We start from the raw sequence: 21,641 nt of genomic DNA, 5'->3' as shown, positions 1-21,641 counted from the left end.
TTGCAACATGTGTTGCTAGTATACACTCTCACCATACATGCATTAATCCTAACCAATAACTTGGTGCTAGTCATGCTGATATAAAAGGCTAAACAGTGTTAACATAATAGCTGGTATATGACATGTGTCGTGCCACAGGTGGCTCTCCCTTTGATAGTACATGTTTTGCCAGCTACAGGGCTGGCATAAGTGGTGGTGGCAGGGTGCATAGGACAAGTCTTGCCGGGACAGTCACAGAGGTAGGAGCGATGAGTAGGGAGATGGGTGCAGAAGGAACATAGGATCTGGCCAGGATATTGCGGAGATTGGGAGGGCAACTAGAAGCTATTCTGGGTGTGGTGGTCATAATCTCTGACAATGGATCTCATTTCAGGACATGATTTTAGAAAGTCATGACCTTGTTGAAGCAGCTGATTAATACATTCCAGACCAGGATAATACTGAGTGGCCAGTGGTGTGCTCCAAAATTGTTTTTTGTAGGGATGGATGTGGTGGCCCGGGAAATCTGCCATTGAACAAGGCTGGTTGGGTAATTGTGTCCAGTGAAGGCTGAGGTAAGGATGGTGGTGTACTGCTGTAAAGAGTCTGAATCTGAACAGATATGTTTGCCTTGGCTGTATGGGAGTGAATGTTTGATGTAGAAAGGATGGTAATTGTCAGAACGTAAGTTCTGTTTTTTGTTGGTAGGTTTATTGTGGACAGAAATGTGTAACTGGCCTTCAGTGAGGACTAGATCAACATCAAGGAGAGTGGCATGGGATTCAGAATAGAACCATGTGAAGTTTAAATGGGGGAATGTATTTAGAGATTCCAGGAATTTTAACAGGTGAACCTCGACTTGAGTCCATATGGCAAAAAGTCATCTAAACCACACCAGGGGCTGGAAGCATATGGATCCCAGGAAAGCCCCTCCAAGTGACTCATGAAAAGGTTGGCATAGGGAGGAGCCATCCTGGTTCCCATGGCTGTACCCATGATTTGTTTGTATGTCTGCCCCTCAAGGGTGAAGTACTGTAGCCTATGTACTCAAATGTAAGCCGCACTTGCATCTAAGCTGCACATGAAAAATGATACTCGAAATCAAGGAAAAAAAAAAATTCCCAAATCTGTAAGTTGCACCTGAAATTTGAGACTCGAAATTCAAGGGGAGAGAAAAGTTTTAGACCACACCTCCAAATAGAAACAAAGTTGGCCCATTGCAAGAAGAGAGACAACTTAGGTCGAATGGATGAAGATACAGCTACAGTAGTTTGGTTCGAGTCGTAAGCTTAACAGTTGAGCTTTACCAAGTAGCCATTGCTATGTGTCAGGTGCACCATCCGTATTTATACGGGTACCCTTCCTTTTTCATGTGCTTCATCTGGTTTGAATCGATTGCTTGTTTTGCTTTGATCTGATAAGTGACGTTCTCTTTGTTATAGGTGTTTACGTCACTCTAAGCTCAAAATGCGTTATTGTACTGTGTCCTGCATTGTTTGTCGAATTCTGATAATGAGCATTTACGACCTGTCGCCGCTCGCAGCATGGCTTGCTTTTGTACGTGCTACCACTGCTTACAATTAAAAGAAAGAGGGAGAGAAGAATTGTCTCATAAGCAAAACAATGGCAAGAGACTGCTATTTGTTGTTACTTACACTGCTGCTTTCTTTGATAATGATCAACAAGAACCAAATAATATACTACGTTTGGTAGAAGATGTTCCGAATGAAAGTTAAGCAAAAATTTTTCTCCATTTGAAAATCTTTGCAGACGCCTCTTTAGTACATTACATCCTGCACAGAAATTAGTCATATTAGATTTAAAAATCTAGTCGGTTGCCGTGCTTCATTTCTGACTGTATCACTATTCAGCATAAGAATAATATGAATATAAATATGACATGATATGTATATTCTTCCGTGTTTGCTGTTGTCTCACTCTAGTTTCATAGTTTATTTAGGATTTAAATGAGATAGCAGCAAACACGAAAGAATACATAGCATAATGTTTACATTCTTCTACCTTTTCTTTTAATTTATTTACTGACAAGGAGGTTTTGGCCTGCAAAGCATGCCTGTGTTGCGCTACATATATTCGACGGCAGAAGTTAGTTGCGACAGCACCTACCAACATTTTTCAGAACTTCGGCTTACTTTGCACTCGATTCTAAGCCGCAGGCGGATTTTTGGATTACAAAAACTGGAAAAAAAAGTGCAGCTTAGATTCGAGTAAATACGGTAGTTGTTGGTAAGTTGACTTAGGTGAGTAATAAGGATGTCGTAGGTTTTGAATCAGGTAGTTTAGGAGAAGGTAAGATAGCTCTGTGGTGAAGTCTGGCATGTTATTGGACTTTGAAGTTGGCTTGGTGCATGATTCCATTCAAGGAAACATTAGGGTCAGATAACTGCTGGGTTCTGTAGAAGTAAAGAAGTCTGGTAGAGTGGAAACCAGCTGATGAGACATACAGGTAACAGATTAGTCGTGTAAGAGCAAGAGATTGCTGTGTTTGAAACTGTAAAAGAGCCTGGTGTAGGGTAGGATTGCATCCAGAAACAGGAACTTTGAGTGATAGGCCTTTTGGAGTAAATCCAAGAGACAAGCAGGTTTCAAGAAACACAATGTGGTGCTTTAGTTTTGACAGTGCAAAGGCATGTTTTTGAAAAGAACAGATTTAGTATGAGATGGGATTCATCATGGCAAGAGAGGACAGTTTGGAGAGTTAGAAACTGTGGAAGTGACAAAAATAAATAAATAAATGATCTGTTTGTATGACTCTCTCTCAAATGTAAAGTAGTTATTGGTAAGAGTAAAGTTGATTAAAGTGAACGGGATGGATGTCATAGGCTTGAAATCAGGTGGGCACTGACTGAGGAAATGTTCAGCAGCAGACATACCATGTACATAGAGGATGTTGGTATAGAGGGAGGTGACATCAATGGTGATGAGCAAGGTGTTTGTGGTGGGAGTTGGATGGGCACAGTTTCAGACAATCTAGAAAATGGTTGGTGTCTTTCGTATAGGAGGGATGTTTTTGTACTATGGGTTGCATGTGCTGATCAACTAAGGCAGACACAAATTTGGTGGATGCGTTGAAGCCAGCAACTATACGACGGTCAGAATGATTATATTTGTGGATCTTAGGAAGAAGGTAAAAGGTGGGGGTGTGTGTTTTGGGTGGGATGAGAAGTTCTGTGGATTTAGGTGTTGTCCTTGTGAGGCACCTGAGGTTTTAAGGAGGGACTGCAGTTCAGTTTGAATCACAGGGATGGGATCTTGATGCCAGGCGCTGTATGTAGAGGTGTCAGACCGCTGGTGTAGACCTTCATTAACATACTCCTTTCAACCAAGTACCACAGTGGTAAATCCTTTGTCTGCTGGGAGGATAATGGTGGAGTCATCAGTTTTTAGGGAATGTAGAGCCTGGAGTTCTGTCTGCTGGGAGGATAATGGTGGAGTCATCAGTTTTTAGGGAATGTAGAGCCTGGAGTTCTGCAAAGGACAGGTTAGGGTCATGTTGTAGGAACACGAGGAAGGGTTGTGAAGCAATGCTGGATGTGAGGAATTCTTGGAAGCCTTCACTGGTCATAATTACCCTACCAGCCTTGTTCAAAAGCTGATTTCTTGGGCCATCACATCCAATCCTGGTACTGCTGATCCCTCCAAAAAACAATTTCAGAGCACACCACTTGTCACTCAGTATAATCATGGTCTTGAATGTATTAATCGGCTACCTTTACAAGGCCATGCATTCCTCAAATCGTGCCCTGAAAAGAGATCCATTTTGTCTGACGTTTTGCTCGCCGCATCTAGAATAGATTTTCATTGTCCTTCCAATCTCCACAATATCATTGTCAGATTCTATGCTCCTTATGCACCCTTCTCCCTGCACTATGACACCTACCCCTGCGACCATCCCCAATGTAAGACTTGCCCTATGCAACCTCCTACCACCACATATACCATCCCCGTGACTGGAAAAACATATACTATCAAAGGGAGATGTAAACACTGTTCGATCTTTTCCATCGGCATCACTGCCACCAAGTTATCAATTTGACAAAGGGTGTATACCGGTAACAAACAGTATCTTTTTGCACAGCATGCTGCACAACATGACAGTCGTGACCTTGGTGACCTTGGTGCGTGTTTCACTATGCATGCCGTTTGGATTCTTGCCCCAGATACCAGTTTCTCAGAACTCCGCAGATGGGAACTAGTGCTGCAGCATGTCATTAGTTCTTGCCACCCACCTGACCTTAATGTACATTAATTTCTTTTGTCTCAGCATCTCTTCACAGTAACTACTCCTTTCTTCACTTCATTGTAGTTTTCTGCATCTTTCATTTTCTGATCTTCAGAGAGAGCATTAGCGAACGATCGACAAGAACGTGGAAAATAAATACAATAGAAGAAGAATGGGTAGCTTTGAGAGATGAAATAGTGAAGGCAGCAGAGGATCAAGTAGGTAAAAAGACGAGGGCTAGTAGAAATCCTTGGGCAACAAAAGAGATATTGAATTCAATTGTTGAAAGGAGAAAATATAAAAATGCAGTAAATGAAGCAGACAAAAAGCAATGCAAATGCCTCAAAAATGAGATTGACAGGGAGTGCAAAATGGCTAAGCAGGGATGTCTAGAGGACAAATGTAAGGATGTAGAGGCATATATCACTAGGGGTAAGATAGATACTGCCTACAGGAAAATTAAAGAGACCTTTGGAGAAAAGAGAACCACTTGTACGAATATCAAGAGCTCAGATGGAAAACCAGTTCTAAGCAAAGAAGGGAAGGCAGAAAGATGGAAGGAGTATATAGAGTGTTCTATACAAGGGTGATGTACTTAGGGCAATATTATTGAAATGGAAGAGGAGGTAGCTGAAGATGAGATGGGAGATATTATACTGCATGAAGACATAGCACTGAAAGACCTAAGCCAAAACAAGGCCCCGGGAGTAGACAACATTCCATTAGAACTACTGATAGCCTTGGGTGAGCCAGCCCTGACAAAACTGTACCATCTGGTGAGCAAGATGTATGAGGCAGGTGAAATAACCTCAGACTTCAAGAAGAATATATTAATTCAAATCCCAAAGAAAGCAAGTGTTGACAGGTGTGAAAATTACCAAACTATCAGTTTAATAAGTCACAGCTGCAAAATACTAACACGAATTCTTTACTGAACACTGGAAAAACTGGTAGAAGGAAGATCAGTTTGGATTCTGTAGAAATGTTGGAACACGTGAGGCAATACTGACCCTACGACTTATTTTAGAAAATAGGTTAAGGAAAGGCAAACCTACGTTTCTAGTATTTGTAGACTTAAAGAAAGCTTTGACAATGTTGACTGGAATACTCTCTTTCAAATTATGAAGATGGCAGAGGTAAAATGCAGAGAGCGAAAGGCTATTTATAATTTGTACGAAAACCAGATGGCGGCTACACAAGTTGAGGGGCATGAAAGGGAAGCAGAAGGGAGTGTGACAGGGTTGTAGCCTATCCCTGATGTTATTCAATCTGTATATTGAGCAAGCAGTGAAGGAAACAAAAGAAAAAATTGCAGTAGGAATTAAAATCCATGGAGAAGAAACAAAAACTTTGAGGTTTGCCGATGACATTGTAATTCTGTCAGAGACCGCAAAGGACCTGGAAGAGCAATTGAACAGAATGGAAAGTGTGTTGAAAGGAGGGTGTAAGATGAACATCAACAAAAGCAAAACGAGGATAATGGAATGTAGTCGAATTAAGTCGGGTGATGCTGAGGGAATTAGATTAGGAAATGAGACACTTAAAGTAGTAAATGAGTTTTGCTATTTGGGGAGCAAAATAACTGATGTTGGTCGAAATAGAGAGGATATAAAATGTAGACTGGCAATGGCAAGGAAAGCGTTTCTGAAGAAGAGAAATTTGTTAACATCGATTATTGATTTAAGTGTCAGGAAGACGTTTCTGAAAGTATTTGTATGGAGTGTAGCCATGTATGGAAGTGAAACATGGACGATAAATACTTTAGACAAGAAGAGAATAGAAGCTTTCGAAATGTGGTGCTACAGAAGAATGCTGAAGATTAGATGAGTAGCTCACGTGACTAATGAGGAGGTATTGAATAGAATTGGGGAGAAGAGGAATTTGTGGTACAATTTGACTAGGAGAAGGGATCGGTTGGTAGGACATGTTTTGAGGCATCAAGGGATCATCAGTTTAATATTGGAGGGAAGTGCAGAGGGGAAAAATCGTAGAGGAAGACCAAGGCATGAATACACTAAGCAGATTCAGAAGGATGTAGGTTGCAGTAGTTACTTGGAGATGAAGTAGTTTGCGTAGGTTAGAGAAGCCTGGAAAGCTACATCAAACTGGTCACTGGACTGAAGAAGAAGAAGAAGAAGAAGAAGAAGAAGAAGAAGAAGAAGAAAACAACAGATTGTTTTGCCAATCCTTGTGTGCATCTCATAAGTGTGTGATATTGATCTTCAGGGATTAAATTGTCATGGTATTACAGATTTAACCTCCATTATTTTAGGAAATTCAGGCCTTCTAGCTATTTTGGTATTTCACTTTCCTGATGACTGACAGATCACTTGTCCTTTCTACATGGGAACAAGCTCTGGGTTATTAAGCCTCTCCCAACAGCCTGGACAATCACCTCTCAGCGCTCCCACCCTGAGGAGATCGTTTTAACTAGGTTGTGTATTGGGCACTCTCTTTTTAGCCATCACCATTTGTTAAGTGAAGCTTCCACGCCACTTGGTGCACATTGCACTCAACTTTTGACTATCTGCATTTCCTGTCGGAATGCCCTTCTTTTAACTGCTTGTGTTCCCATTTGAGTTGTTGGCCATTTTAGCGAATGACACATGGGCTGTTGACTGCGTTTTAGTTTTTATCTATCATAGAATATGGCAAAGGCCATTTAATTTTTAGTTCTGAACCTCCGTTTCTCTATGGCGTATGTTATAGACCTTTCTCCACATCCATGTTTTTAGCTGTCTTTTCTTCTGTTGATTGGGATTGATGTGTAGTCGTTTTTAACTCCTCTCTTTTTCTTCATGTTCTACAGTTTTGACATGGACGCGTATAACCCTACTTGTTTTTGTGCCCTAAAACCAAACACAACAACAAAAACTGACTGAGATAGATAGCCAAGACTAGAAGATGGCTGGGGGAAAATGATCTGATCCCATGGGATCCTTTTTTTATTAACCACTTACATTTTGCTGCTAGTTCTGGAGAACACATTGACATAGCTGTTGCAATTGGTCTGTGGTAAGAGCAGGAACTAATGTTATTTCCCTGTCATTTAGTAATACAGTCCAGTATAATTCCAAGTTCACATCCATAAGTGTGTCTTATCGCAGAACTCCACATTATGCTACGTGCATTGAAATTTCCAGAAAGGAGATATGGATACTGTAACTGTTTGAAAATTTATGCCAGTCCTTTCAGTTGATGTGTGCATTTTGGACAGTAAGCTGGGATTGGTGTAAAATTTTGGTCTGAGGTAAGTAGTTTTATTTCCACATCTTGCATATGGGAGTTGGTTGAGTGATTGAGCTACTTTTGTTTGATTTAATGTTGGTGTTGGAGAGCACTGGCTTAGTCCTATCCCCATAATGCAAAAGCATATTGTGTTCTATGTGTTTGACCTTTTGATTTGCACTTAGTACCTTGACAAATCCTATTCATTATGAGATTGTCCTTGCATGAATAAAGAAAAAAAAAATTAAAAACAGAAATGTTATGATTCCTTAAACTGACTGGCATACTTTATTTCAGCTTTTCTTCAATTAAATATGACCTACTTGTATGTAGAGTGTGCAGACGTCCTTGTAAACTAATTCTCAAATATTGCTGCGAGACCAGTTCTGACAGATTAAGTTGCCAGAAAGTTTCAAATTGGCATTCATTCCTCTGCAGTGTAAAGAAAAATTTCCTTCACCTAGGATGCCATTTCTCCATATTACTTATTTATTTATTTAGGAGTGATAATCCTGCAGGGTATGCAGTAAAATGTGTGTGAATGCAGTAAAATGTGTGTGAAGTTTGGAAGGTAGGAGAGAGGTAAAGGCACAACTAAAGCTGTGAGTGCAGATCATGAGCCATGATGCCAGTAGCTCAGTTGGTGATATTTTCCCTTGAAAGGCAAAGGTTCCAGGTTCGAGTTATGGTCTAGCTCATACTTTTAATCTATCAGGAAGTTGCGCTTTACAGAGATATTTACACAAAATACATTTGTATAAAAAGAAAGGAGATATAAGTCAGTTTTTAAAGGGCAGAGCAGGAAATTGGCCACAGTCTTTTCAATGGAATCATCGCGTTATTCACCTTAGTGACTCATGAAAACCTAAGTCTGGACAGCAACACAGGTTTTAGTCTTGCTCCTCCCAAATGGAAGCCCAGTTTCTTTACTTTATACTACCTTATTCAGTATTTTGCATGTAAAAGAAACAACTTATAAAGTCACACACATTTAAAGGCTTCAGATAGTATACATAATATAAAAAATCAATTAACAAAATACATCACCAGCACATGAATACTGTTTGCTTTCAGACATAAATGTACAAAATCCATCCAACTCTACTCCATTCATCATTTCACTATTATTTGCAGTATGTCCTTGTTAAATGGTGGAAATAATGCTTTTCTCTAATTTAAGCGTTTCTTTTATATGACTATTTCACCCCCAGAATACTATTTATTCTGTATGCTACAAGGGTCTGCAGCTAACCAGAATATGCCAATATAATGCCTTCCAGCGTGCAAACTTTAGAAATTATTCTCAGAACAAACCACATTGATTTGATTCTCTGGGTAAGTTTCATTACTTGGTCTTCAAATTTAAGTGTTGTTCAACATGTAGTCACAGAAGCTTTTTTGCTCTTTCTACCTCTTCATGCATCAACATCAGATTCAGATCTTTATTTATTTTTTAAAATTGAATGTAATTTATTTTATTTCCATTGTCAACCTGTTGGCACTGACATGAATACATTCAATCTGTGTGTGTGTGTGTGTGTGTGTGTGTCCTCGAGGCCTGGCTAGGCCTAGAACAACAGCAATGGCAGAGAAGGTGCGTATGGTACATAGTTTGACAGTATACCAATTATGTGCAGTTAATGGGAGGATAGTTTTAGGAAACCAACAACAGCTTAAAAAAGAAACACAGTATTTTGAGCACTGAAACTGAAAGCATTCCATATTGTTCATAGCTACAGTAGGTCATAAATATTGCCTAAAATTAGTGCTACCACAGTTACGCCTTTTATTCTACTTTTTTAGACTCAAGACTGTAGTGATGAAACCGGCTAGTTGTGTAGGTTAGATTGAACGGTATTAGTCTTGTTATCGGGTTATTATTTTGTATTATAAACCTTTTCTTTCTTGTTTGCAGAAACCACAAGATGATAAATACCCAGTGGGGCCTGGTCTTCTAGCATTATTTATATTTGTCGTATGTGGCTCAGGTAAAGTATTCACATTCAGAGTCTCATTTACAGATAAATTTCATGAATTCTCATTAGATTTCTCGCCACTGCCAACATTTTTTTGACATATACACAGTGACTCTCTAACCTAACCTAACCTAAAAAAAGTACTCTGTTGAAGTGAAGATACAGTTTGGAGCAAGGGAAAGATCTCTGGGGGTTCAGGGAAGGTAGTACTGGTGAGAGGATTCAAATGGTCCATGTGGTGCAGCAGGTGTGGCACTCAGATCCCTTGAGTCATGTTGTAGAGAGTGCCCAGCAACTGATTATTGGATGTCCTCAAAGCAGACAGTTCTTATATGTCCACTTGGGTGGTTGTTCCTTTATAAAAAGCTGTACAATGAACACATTAGTTGGTAACCATCTGGTATTAGTTTCCCCGAACTGTGGCGATATGAACTCTCTCTCTGCAACATATCCTTGCAAACAGCCATGCTCCTGGACATAGTGCCTGCTAACATACTCCCACTACCCTGTCTTTATTTACCCATTTTTATTTTCCCCCCTTCAACTTTTCTCATACTTTTTTTCATTTTCCTAATAGATGGTGCAGATAAGTGAGAACAGTATGCATCCTTCTGTTTGAATGGCACAATGACTTGTCCAGCAAATTGTGGACCTGCAGCCACAATCTATTTCTTTTCCCAGTACATGTACACATTTTGGCTGTATGCAGAGTGACCTGACGGATTGATGCTGCAGGCTCACTCTATCTTTGATTATCGATATCCCAGCACGGATCAAACATGTAACCACAGATTTAAATTTATGCATGCTCCTTTGCCATTGGTCAACATCTCTGGCACTTTGGTATCTATGTCTGCATGTGGGGTGGTGCAGTCTGCGTATATAAAAGAATGGAGGAAGTACTGTGTAGCATCAGTCTGTCGGATCACTCTATGGATGGCTGAAAGGTAAGTGGCTGAAATATTACGAGAAGATTATATAATTTATGCTGCTGCATGCCCAAAATTTAAAGGGTCAGATTGGTGTTGTAAACTTATAACTACTCACCTACTAAAAAACATTTAAACTGATGCATAGCGACACATTCTTGTCAACACAATGCTCTTTCAGTAGCTTTGAAGCAGTTCTGGTGTGAGCACTATCCATTTGGCATTATAATTTGGCTTCAGTTCCTCCAGCTCTTCGATATGGATGAAAGAGGACATGTACTCTCTCTTAACTGGATTTTATTGTAGGTGGGAAAATGACTGGGTAATTGGTTTAGTTCTAGAATGAAAGCTTCAAAGTAAGTTATTTGACAGTTCGTCCATCATCAGTCGGAACATAAGAAGACATTTAGGGATTAAGATGTGCTGTGAAGACCAGTCCATACTGGTCAGCTATTAAGAGTGCTGTTGAAATGTGTCTCATTGATTGCAGTGTAATGCAAATGGTTTGCTACGATTTCACTTCTCCATTGCATAACATTCATGGTTCAGTGACTAAATGGTCTATATTGCGTAAAACAAGTAACATTCTCAGAACAAATAAGATTCTCGTGATGAGCAACAAAGGTTGTCACCGTGTTTATGGTCATAGCAACAATAAGAACTTTCACTGTTTGTCAGATAAAAACCCCAACTTTCCCATCACAGTGATAAAGTTGCAATGTGGTTTGCTGTTATGAATATGTTTGCAGTTAGATCGTACACCATAAAGGGGAATTGAGGACAAATTTGAGGAGCTGCAGGGCATTACCTACATATACACTTTGCAAGTCATTTTTCAGTGTCCAGCAGAAGGTGCTTTGTATACCACTGTCACTTCCCCCATTTTCCAGTTTGTCAGGAATGGTTCGCGAGAAGAAAGATTGCTCATAGACCACCACATGGGCTCAAATCTCTCTAATTTTGTCTTCATGGACTTTTTGCAAGATACACATCGGAGAAGCAATATATTTGTTGACTCTCTGGGAATGTACACTCTTGGAACTTCAACAGTAGGCCACTGTGTTGCGGACCGCCTTTCTTGAAGCACCTGACATGGACTGCTCTTCTTTGGATCTTCTCTATTTCCTCTATCAATTGTATCTGGTACGGATCCTGTACTCCTTATAAGTGAATGTTTGAAAAATTTCAGGCACCCAAACTGACAAGGTGTTTAAATCGCCATTGAATGTGGTACCAGCAAGATGGGAAAACTGCTCACACAGCCAACATTGCATGGAATTCTGATCGAGTTAATTACCTGATTATGTAATTTCTCTTAATGGTGACCCTGCTCAGTCTACGTGTTTCATGGATTTCAACACAGATTGATGAGATAAAATACAAGGGTTGGAACTTTAAATAGTGGCAACTATTTATTCACAACCGGTACAAAAGAGTTAAATGTTTGCACCTGCTACTGTCCTTCAAAGTAGTCACCAGTGTTATGTAGAACCCATTGCCAGTGATGTGGAAGGCATAGTATACCGTTAGCAGAGCATGTTCTGTTGATGTGTGAATGGAGCAGTCTACTGCCTGTCAAATCTCTGGAACAGCTCTGAAGCGAATGCCACAAAGTGGTTCCTTTATCTTTGGAATCAAATCAAAGTCACAAGGACTTAAGTCTGGGGAGTACAGTACTTCCCAGTCCTATCGACTGAACAAAGCAGTTACAGCTTGAGCTGTATGCATCCGCACATTGTCATGCAAAATGATGGGTGGGTTCACAGAAAGTGTCACCGCTTCTTTCGCAAAGCTGGTCGCAGGTGATGCTCCAAAAACAAACAGTAATAATGTGCATTGACGGTCTGCTGTGGAGGAACATAATGCATTAGGATAACACCATCAGTCGTACACGAGAATCACCGTAACCTTCACCATACTGGGGCACTGACGCACTTTCATCTTTAGCGGCTTCACGATAAAGGATGACAGCCAAAAACAGTTGCAGGATAAAAATTTATTAAAATTCTTGACCAAGGTTTCGGTACATATAAATATACCTTCATCAGAAGTAAAAAATAATATGCCATTCATTGGATTGGCATTTTGGCTTTGGCTTGTACGATGTGGCCCATGTCTCATCCAGTGTTAAGATACTGCATAAGAAAGCCTCTCCTTTGCACTCATAGTGCTCCAAGTGCATCAAAGCAGTGTGGTATCACATCCATTTCTGCATTTCCGTCAACTCGTGCGGAACCCATCACAATATGCAATTTTTCACATGTCTGGGCGTTCCTTCAGGATGCGAAGCACAGTCGAATGTGCTGATCCAGTTTCATGGGCGAGCTCACAAATTGTATGGCATTGAACACTGTCCACTAACACAGCAACAGCATGCACTACTTCTTCAGAGACACTAGGACAACCTGCCAGATGCATGTCTGCCATCAGTGATCATAAGGCCGTTGTAGCATCCCTGAATATGGAAGTTAATAGGAATATAAAAAAAGGGAGGAAGGTTTATCTGTTTAGCAAGAGTAATAGTAGGCAGATTTCAGACCACCTAACAGATCAAAACGAAAATTTCTGTTCCGACACTGATAATGTTGAGTGTTTATGGAAAAAGTTCAAGGCAATCATAAAATGCGTTTTAGACAGGTACGTGCCGAGTAAAACTGTGAGGGACGGGAAAAACCCACCGTGGTACAACAACAAAGTTAGGAAACTACTGCGAAAGCAAAGAGAGCTTCACTCCAAGTTTAAACGCAGCCAAAACCTCTCAGACAAACAGAAGCTAAGCGATGTCAAAGTTAGCGTAAGGAGGGCTATGCGAGAAGCGTTCAGTGAATTCGAAAGTAAAATTCTATGTACAGACTTGACAGAAAATCCTAGGAAGTTCTGGTCTTACGTTAAATCAGTAAGTGGCTCGAAACAGCATATCCAGACACTCCGGGATGATGATGGCATTGAAACAGAGGATGACACGCGTAAAGCTGAAATACTAAACACCTTTTTCCAAAGCTGTTTCACAGAGGAAGACCGCACTGCAGTTCCTTCTCTAAATCCTCGCACAAACGAAAAAATGGCTGACATCGAAATAAGTGTCCAAGGAATAGAAAAGCAACTGGAATCACTCAACAGAGGAAAGTCCACTGGACCTGACGGGATACCAATTCGATTCTACACAGAGTACGCGAAAGAACTTGCCCCCCTTCTAACAGCCGTGTACCGCAAGTCTCTAGAGGAACGGAGGGTTCCAAATGATTGGAAAAGAGCACAGGTAGTCCCAGTCTTCAAGAAGGGTCGTCGAGCAGATGCGCAAAACTATAGACCTATATCTCTGACGTCGATCTGTTGTAGAATTTTAGAACATGTTTTTTGCTCACGTATCATGTCGTTTTTGGAAACCCAGAATCTACTATGTAGGAATCAACATGGATTCCGGAAACAGCGATCGTGTGAGACCCAACTCGCGTTATTTGTTCATGAGACCCAGATAATATTAGATACAGGCTCCCAGGTAGATGCTATTTTTCTTGACTTCCGGAAGGCGTTCGATACAGTTCCGCACTGTCGCCTGATAAACAAAGTAAGAGCCTACGGAATATCAGACCAGCTGTGTGGCTGGATTGAAGAGTTTTTAGCAAACAGAACACAGCATGTTGTTATCAATGGAGAGACGTCTACAGACGTTAAAGTAACCTCTGGCGTGCCACAGGGGAGTGTTATGGGACCATTGCTTTTCACAATATATATAAATGACCTAGTAGATAGTGTCGGAAGTTCCATGCGGCTTTTCGCGGATGATGCTGTAGTATACAGAGAAGTTGCAGCATTAGAAAATTGTAGCGAAATGCAGGAAGATCAGCAGCGGATAGGCACTTGGTGCAGGGAGTGGCAACTGTCCCTTAACATAGACAAATGTAATGTATTGCGAATACATAGAAAGAAGGATCCTTTATTGTATGATTATATGATAGCGGAACAAACACTGGTAGCAGTTACTTCTGTAAAATATCTGGGAGTATGCGTGCGGAACGATTTGAAGTGGAATGATCATATAAAATTAATTGTTGGTAAGGCGGGTACCAGGTTGAGATTCATTGGGAGAGTGCTTAGAAAATGTAGTCCAGCAACAAAGGAGGTGGCTTACAAAACACTCGTTCGACCTATACTTGAGTATTGCTCATCAGTGTGGGATCCGTACCAGATGGGGTTCACGGAGGAGATAGAGAAGATCCAAAGAAGAGCGGCGCGTTTCGTCACAGGGTTATTTGGTAACCGTGATAGTGTTACGGAGATGTTTAATAAACTCAAGTGGCAGACTCTGCAAGAGAGGCGCTCTGCATCGCGGTGTAGCTTGCTCGCCAGGTTTCGAGAGGGTGCGTTTCTGGATGAGGTATCGAGTATATTGCTTCCCCCTACTTATACTTCCCGAGGAGATCACGAATGTAAAATTAGAGAGATTAGAGCGCGCACGGAGGCTTTCAGACAGTCGTTCTTCCCGCGAACCATACGCGACTGGAACAGGAAAGGGAGGTAATGACACTGGCACGTAAAGTGCCCTCCGCCACACACCGTTGGGTGGCTTGTGGAGTATGAATGTAGATGTAGATGTAGATAGTTTGCCAACCTTCATTGAAGGCTTTTACCCAACGTGCTACTGTTCTGCATGGCAATGCCGATTCTCCGCACGCCTCTTGAAGACCTTGATGACACTGTCGTGCTGTACGACCTCGGGCACATTCAATCTTGATCCAACTCCGTTGTTCCTGTTTCGAAAACATAGTGACGCCATTACATTAGATTGCTTGCTCACAAGTGACTGTGTTTCCCTTTATTGTGCGCACGCTGGTGACGTTGGACGGGCAAGTCCATTTGCTTGGAGGTAGGTATGTCAACAATGTGTGCTACCAGCGAAAATAGTAGATTCCATTGCATAGTGTCTCCTCAGCAGTATTGCTACTATTTAAGTTCCAACCTACGTATGGTTACTGCTCACACTGAAATTGGATTCTGCGTGGTGGCATTGTTGACACGTCATGGTAACAAAAGTACGAGGTACATTCAAGTTCTAAGGCCACTGATTTTTTTTTTTTTCTCCGGACTGGAAAGAGATAGAAACATGCGCATTGTTTTAAAATGAGGCCGCGTTCATTGTCAATACGTCCCAGAGATGGCAGCACCGTACGGCAGATGGAATTTTACAGCCAGCGGCGAGAATGAGAACTGTTTTAAATACTTAAAATGGTGACGTTTTCCTTACTTGAACAGCGTGCAATCATTCGTTTTCTGAATTTGCGTGGTGTGAAACCAATTGAAATTCATTGACAGTTGAAGGAGACATGTGGTGATGGAGTTATGGATGTGTCGAAAGTGCGTTCGTGGGTGCGACAGTTTAATGAAGGCAGAACATCATGTGACAACAAACCGAAACAACCTCGGGCTTGCACAAGCCGGTCTGACGACATGATCGAGAAAGTGGAGAGAATTGTTTTGGGGGATCGCCGAATGACTGTTGAACAGATTGCCTCCAGAGTTGGCATTTCTGTGGGTTCTGTGCACACAATCCTGTATGACGACCTGAAAATGCGAAAAGTGTCATCCAGGTGGGTGCCACGAATGCTGACGGATGACCACATGGCTGCCCGTGTGGCATGTTGCCAAGCAATGTTGACGTACGACGACAGCATGAATGGGACTTTCTTTTCGTCGGTTGTGACAATGGATGAGACGGGGATGCCATTTTTCAATCCAGAAACAAAGCACCAGTCAGCTCAATGGAAGCACACAGATTCACAGCCACCAAAAAAATTTCGGGTAACCGCCAGTGCTGAAAAAATGATGGTGTCCATCATTACGAGGGCGTAATCCTTACCCATTACGTTCCAAAGGGCACTCCGGTAACAGGTGCACCCTACGAAAATGTTTTGAAGAACAAATTCCTTCCTGCACTGCAACAAAAACGTCCGGGAAGGGCTGCGCGTGTGCTGTTTCACCAAGACAACACACCCGCACATCGAGCTAACGTTACGCAACAGTTTCTTCGTGATAACAACTTTGAAGTGACTCCTCATGCTCCCTACTCACCTGACCTGGCTCCTAGTGACTTTTGGCTTTTTCCAACAATGAAAGACACTCTCCGTGGCCGCACATTCACCAGCCATGCTACTATTGCCTCAGCGATTTTCCAGTGGTCAAAACAGACTCCTAAAGAAGCCTTTGCCGCTGCCATGGAATCATGGCGTCAGCGTTGTGAAAAATGTGTACATCTGCAGGGCGATTATGTCGAGAAGTAACGCCAGTTTCATCGATTTCGGGTGAGTAGTTAATTAGAAAAACAAATCGGAGGCCTTAGAACTTGAATGCACCTCGTATGTAACTGGAGCAAAGATAAATGAGGAGTTACTCTAGTGATGATATGGAATGCAAATGTGGAAATTGCCTGGTATGTGATTTTCACTAAGGGCTGACTGTTGTGGGCCCAATATTGGAAAAGGAAAAGCTTGTCGGCTGTTGATGTGCTGCTGTGAGAGCGTCTATGGAGACCAGTTGAAGGAAGGTTGAAAATGCAAGTAGGCGGCAAGGTGTTGGATGTCTAAACCTCATCACAGAGTGCTCTGTAAAGAAGGATCAGCAGCAATCCATAGCAGATCTGATGACAGTGTACAATACTGCTGCTGGCACAAGTACCAGAGCATAGTGTTCTGCACTTATTATTGGACATGGGACTCAACAGCAAACGACCCATACGTATTGCCATGTTGACTCAACAACATCCTCAATTACAATTGCAGTGGGCACGGGATCAATGATATTGGGCTATGAATCAACAGAAATATGTCACCTGGTCAGATGATTCACATTCCTTGTTACACCAGGCTAATGATCATGTTCAGTTATGTCGTCAACAAAGTAAACGGCTGCCTCAAGTGCAGGCCATTTGTAATTAAAGGCCCTGTGATGAATGTGGACTGTGAACGTTGGTATGAACCACCACATACCTTCATTCTTCATGTCTTCCTCAATGGCATCTCTTGGCAGGATTATTCGTGGGCAAAATCTTGCTACAGTGCTTTGAGAAGTATGATAGTGAACTCGTGTTGCTGTCTTGGCCACTAAACTCGCTTGATCTGAGACTGATGGAACACATCTGGGAAGCTATTGGATGCCAAGTCCATATAACCTTCGTATAGGCATCTGGTGCCACTTACTTCTGGAAACTTTCCAAAGACTTGTGGAATGTGTGTGTGTGTGTGGGGGGGGGGGGGGGGTTTGAATGAGATGTCATATATTAAGGGTGTATGTAAACAAAATATGCACGCTGGGCAAACTTAGAGGAGCTGTTCGCCAGGAAATCTCACCCATTCTCAGGGGTGTACCCAGCAGGGATATTAATAGTACCTGAACCATTTATTGTGAAATCTCAAAACTATTTTACCATTCACCACAAAACCAGTGAGAGTCTCTCCAATCCCTCCCTTCACCCCTCCTCCTAGCTCATTTAGTAGGTACACTCTTGGCCATACTAAAACAATTTGTGGGACTTGTTTTCTTTACTCGTTCACCTGGAGATTTGAATAGATCATGGCAAGAAATAAGTGCGTCTCGGATAACATCATTTTTAAATGCTACAACTTTGTTTTATAGGCTTCTTTTGATAGCTGTTAAATGGCCTTCATAACGCAATATATTGTATCAATAAACATGTTAAAATTCCGTATAACAAGCGATGTACTATTAATTAAAAGCTGTCACCTGTTTTTGCTGCACCTTGCATTTCTTTATTTAAGCATAAATTAACTATGTTTCCTTTTATTCTCTGGTCTCTTTCTCCCCTCCCCTCCAACACCCCCACCCCATTTTTTCTTCTCGCTATTTTAGCAGTTTTTAATGGCACTATTCATTTCACTTCTCATTTATCTTCCCCATACAACTCCATCTGAACCGAAGCTGGCACAGTGTTTACAAGTGCACTGTCTGACATCCTACTCACTTTGATGTCTCCATGTTCTCACAACAGTCAGGTTCCTCTCAAACTGGGGTCAGTGTGTTCTGATCCAACCTATCCTACTTCCTCCCTGAGGAAGGAACTAACAGTTCGAGAAGTGTGGAAGTCTTTTTATACTTTTGTATGTGTGTGTCAGTTATTAGAATTCCTTTAGTTAGTTTTTAATTGTACAGCTATATGATTTAATAAGCTGTTTCTTTAATTTGATCTTTCCTTCTGGTCCTAGATATTCATATTTGAATGTTTGTCATTCTTTCTCTTTTTGTGATACTCAAAACTTATCCGAATAATTTTATTTCTGTAGCCTAAAATCTGTTTTATTCCTTTCTTTTAGTGTCCGTGATACACAGCCTCATAACCAGTCTCCAGCTGGAATTTTATTAATTTATCTTAGTCCTTTTCTGTAGTGTCCTCCTTCCTGTTCTTGCCAATTTATGATCAATGCTTGAAGTTTGTTTTTTATAAATTGACAATTGGTAATGGCGGCAATGGTTTCAAGGACAGAAATGTATCGAAATTATGAACACTGGTCTGGTTTCTGATGCAGAAAGTTTCAGGTTGTGAAGTTGATTGAGTGAGTGTAATATTTTTATCTTTCAAATTCTGTTTAAAAATTTAGAAATGACATTCAATATATATTGCCAGCTAAGAAATCATTTTACAAAGTTTTTTCAGTCCCTCATTTTTTTCTTTGCTTAATTTTGAGTGTAATGTTGTGTTGTCCAAGCATGTATCTAAAAGCCATAACTGCATTTTGACACTGAGCAGATCAGGTAGATCATAGATGCCTTAGATACAGACGTAACTTCCTGCTTGTTTTTCTGAAGCTGTTAAATTTGTATACCAAACCAAATGGTCCCTCCACTCTTAACCTTTAATGGTTGATAAATGGTGCCCATTTGAAATTTGTGTGCTTGCAGCTTCCACGTGTCCTTGTAGTGTTCCTCAAATCATTATTTAATAATTCACTAGAAATGTGGTGGGGCATTGCCATGCTGAAGCTACTTGTCACCTGTGAGGTCTATAGCTGAATAGCCAAGTATTCATTATCAGACATTTGGTTCCTGTATCATTTCCTGGTGAGAGATGCAGGTAGATGTAATAGTGTGTCCCCGTGTGTTCTCAAGTCAGCTTCAGCTCCATCACCAAATCTAGGTGTCCTTGGCGCACATTGATTTGCTGGTCCACAAAGAGCTGAGTGCAAGCACATTCAAGGTGGACTGTTACACGTGTGGGGCATTTTGTGATCTATCTATGACCATATGCACTGATATCACATGTTGCTCACACTGTACTTTAATTCAGTTGATCAGAAGCATATTTATTATACGCAGTCAAAAAGCCAAGTGTCTACATTCCTGGTTAATATACCAGAAAACCATGTCATTTTTCCTGTTCAGTTATTTTCCTTATATCACGAGATGCGTCTGCCTTCCTACTGTGCAGATACCTTCATATTTTTATGTCATTGACTTTTCAGCCCTGCTGGGCTGTGATTTAAAACAAAGGGAATTTTACCAAGTTGACCCTATCTTCTTAGGTTTTTCTGCAAGACCATCTGTCCAGTTGTGAATTTTGTGCCCAAAGATTATTCTGTCTGGTATATAAAGTTGTGTTAGTCCCCCTCCCTGCAGATTTTTTTTTACTGCCCTAGTCCACTTTATTTCTTCAGTTTTAAGGTTACTGTGATTTTTATAGAATTTCACATCCTGGCATGTTTATGTGGTCGATTCTGTTCTTATAAAATGCACACAAAATTTTGGACTGCATTTTTTTCTTATCCGAAGAAATGTTGATATACTTTGCAGTTTCTTTATTTGCTCGTAATCTGTATGTTCATTTTGGTATGATACGGGCCAAAAATCTGCTTATTACTTTTCTCTCTCTTGGATTTCCTCAGTGTCTCTCTTTCCGTTTAAAATGGGTGTTTCAGACACTGGTTTGAAAAGACACTCTGGTGTGATGACTTTGTTGTAATGTGTAAGTTTTGTGTATTTTTATATGCATTTTTGTTATAGACACCTTTTGTTGGCCTATGGACTGTTTCCATTTTATGGCAACAAATTTCATAAACAATCTTTTCCAAGCCAGTCTCCTGAATGGATTCACTTAAATATTTGAAATTAAAACATCTCGCAATTTTCCTATATTTAGCGTTTTGGGAGCCAAGTGATTGCTGGACCTTTTTTTTAATGATATTTGGAGATCCTCTTTTCTATTATTTATTTAAGAAAATGTTGTTTTTATGCTGTTTCAGTGTCCAGACACAAAATTATGAGGTTGTCTGTAAAAGCTAAACAGTTTAATCTAATATTTGTCCTTTCTAATTTGTTTGGTTTGTCAAATTTAAACTCCCATTTTAGATTTATCTGGACTTGGATGACTTCTTCCAAGACACAATTGCAAAGTAATAAAGAGAGTCCATCACCTTGTCTCAATCCTATTTTAATTTCAAAGTGTTCCAAAATTTCTTCCCTGAATTTCACCTTAGATTTTCTACTATTAATAGTTGCAGTGGTTTTGACGTCCAGACCTTGTATTTACAAAATATGGAAGAGAGGCTTACGATCCACTGAGTCATAAACTTTTAATAAAATCTACTACTTTATTATTACAAATCACAACAATATGAAAAGGATAATTTGCTACTCACCACATAGAGATAGTGCTGAGTCACAGAAAGGAAGAATGAAAAAGTGTGATAGAAATATTCAGCTTTCTATCACTCAACAGAGTGATACAAATATTCAGCTTTTCTTCATAGGAAGTTGAAAACACATGCACATTAACACAAGCATAACTCACCACTGTCATCTCTAGGCATTGAGCCAAACTGTGGCTGCATCTGAGGTGAGTGGCAATCTAGCTGGGGTGGGTAGTTGGGGGGGGGGGGGGGGAGGGGTTGGAAGAGATGTGAGGTGGGGGGGGGGGTGAGGATGGTAGGGTATTATCGGGGGAAGGGGAAGGTGCATGGGGAAGTCTGCAGGGCCAAGGTGGGAACAGGATAGGGCTACTAGCTAGGTACTGCATCAGGAGGCTGTGGCAGGGATTTGGGAGGGGAGAGAAGGGGAAAGGGGAGAGGAGAGAATGTGAAAGGACTGTATAAGTATGCTGGTGGGATAGAAGGTGTGTGTATTACTGAAGTGTGGGAGCAGGGAAGGGGATGAGCAGGTGGCAGACATGGACTAGAGTATGTTGAGACCAGGGGGTGGGGGGTATTAGGGGATTGCTGTACCACGGATTTGTTTGTAGGTGATGGCTTCAAAGGAGAAGTGATTTTGACTCAGGATATTCAA

Source organism: Schistocerca nitens, chromosome 1 (genome assembly GCF_023898315.1).
Source record: "Schistocerca nitens isolate TAMUIC-IGC-003100 chromosome 1, iqSchNite1.1, whole genome shotgun sequence".
NCBI classification, from domain to species: Eukaryota; Metazoa; Arthropoda; class Insecta; order Orthoptera; family Acrididae; genus Schistocerca; species Schistocerca nitens.
The sequence above is the reverse complement of the archived record's forward strand: the minus strand, read 5'-3'. Positions refer to the sequence as shown.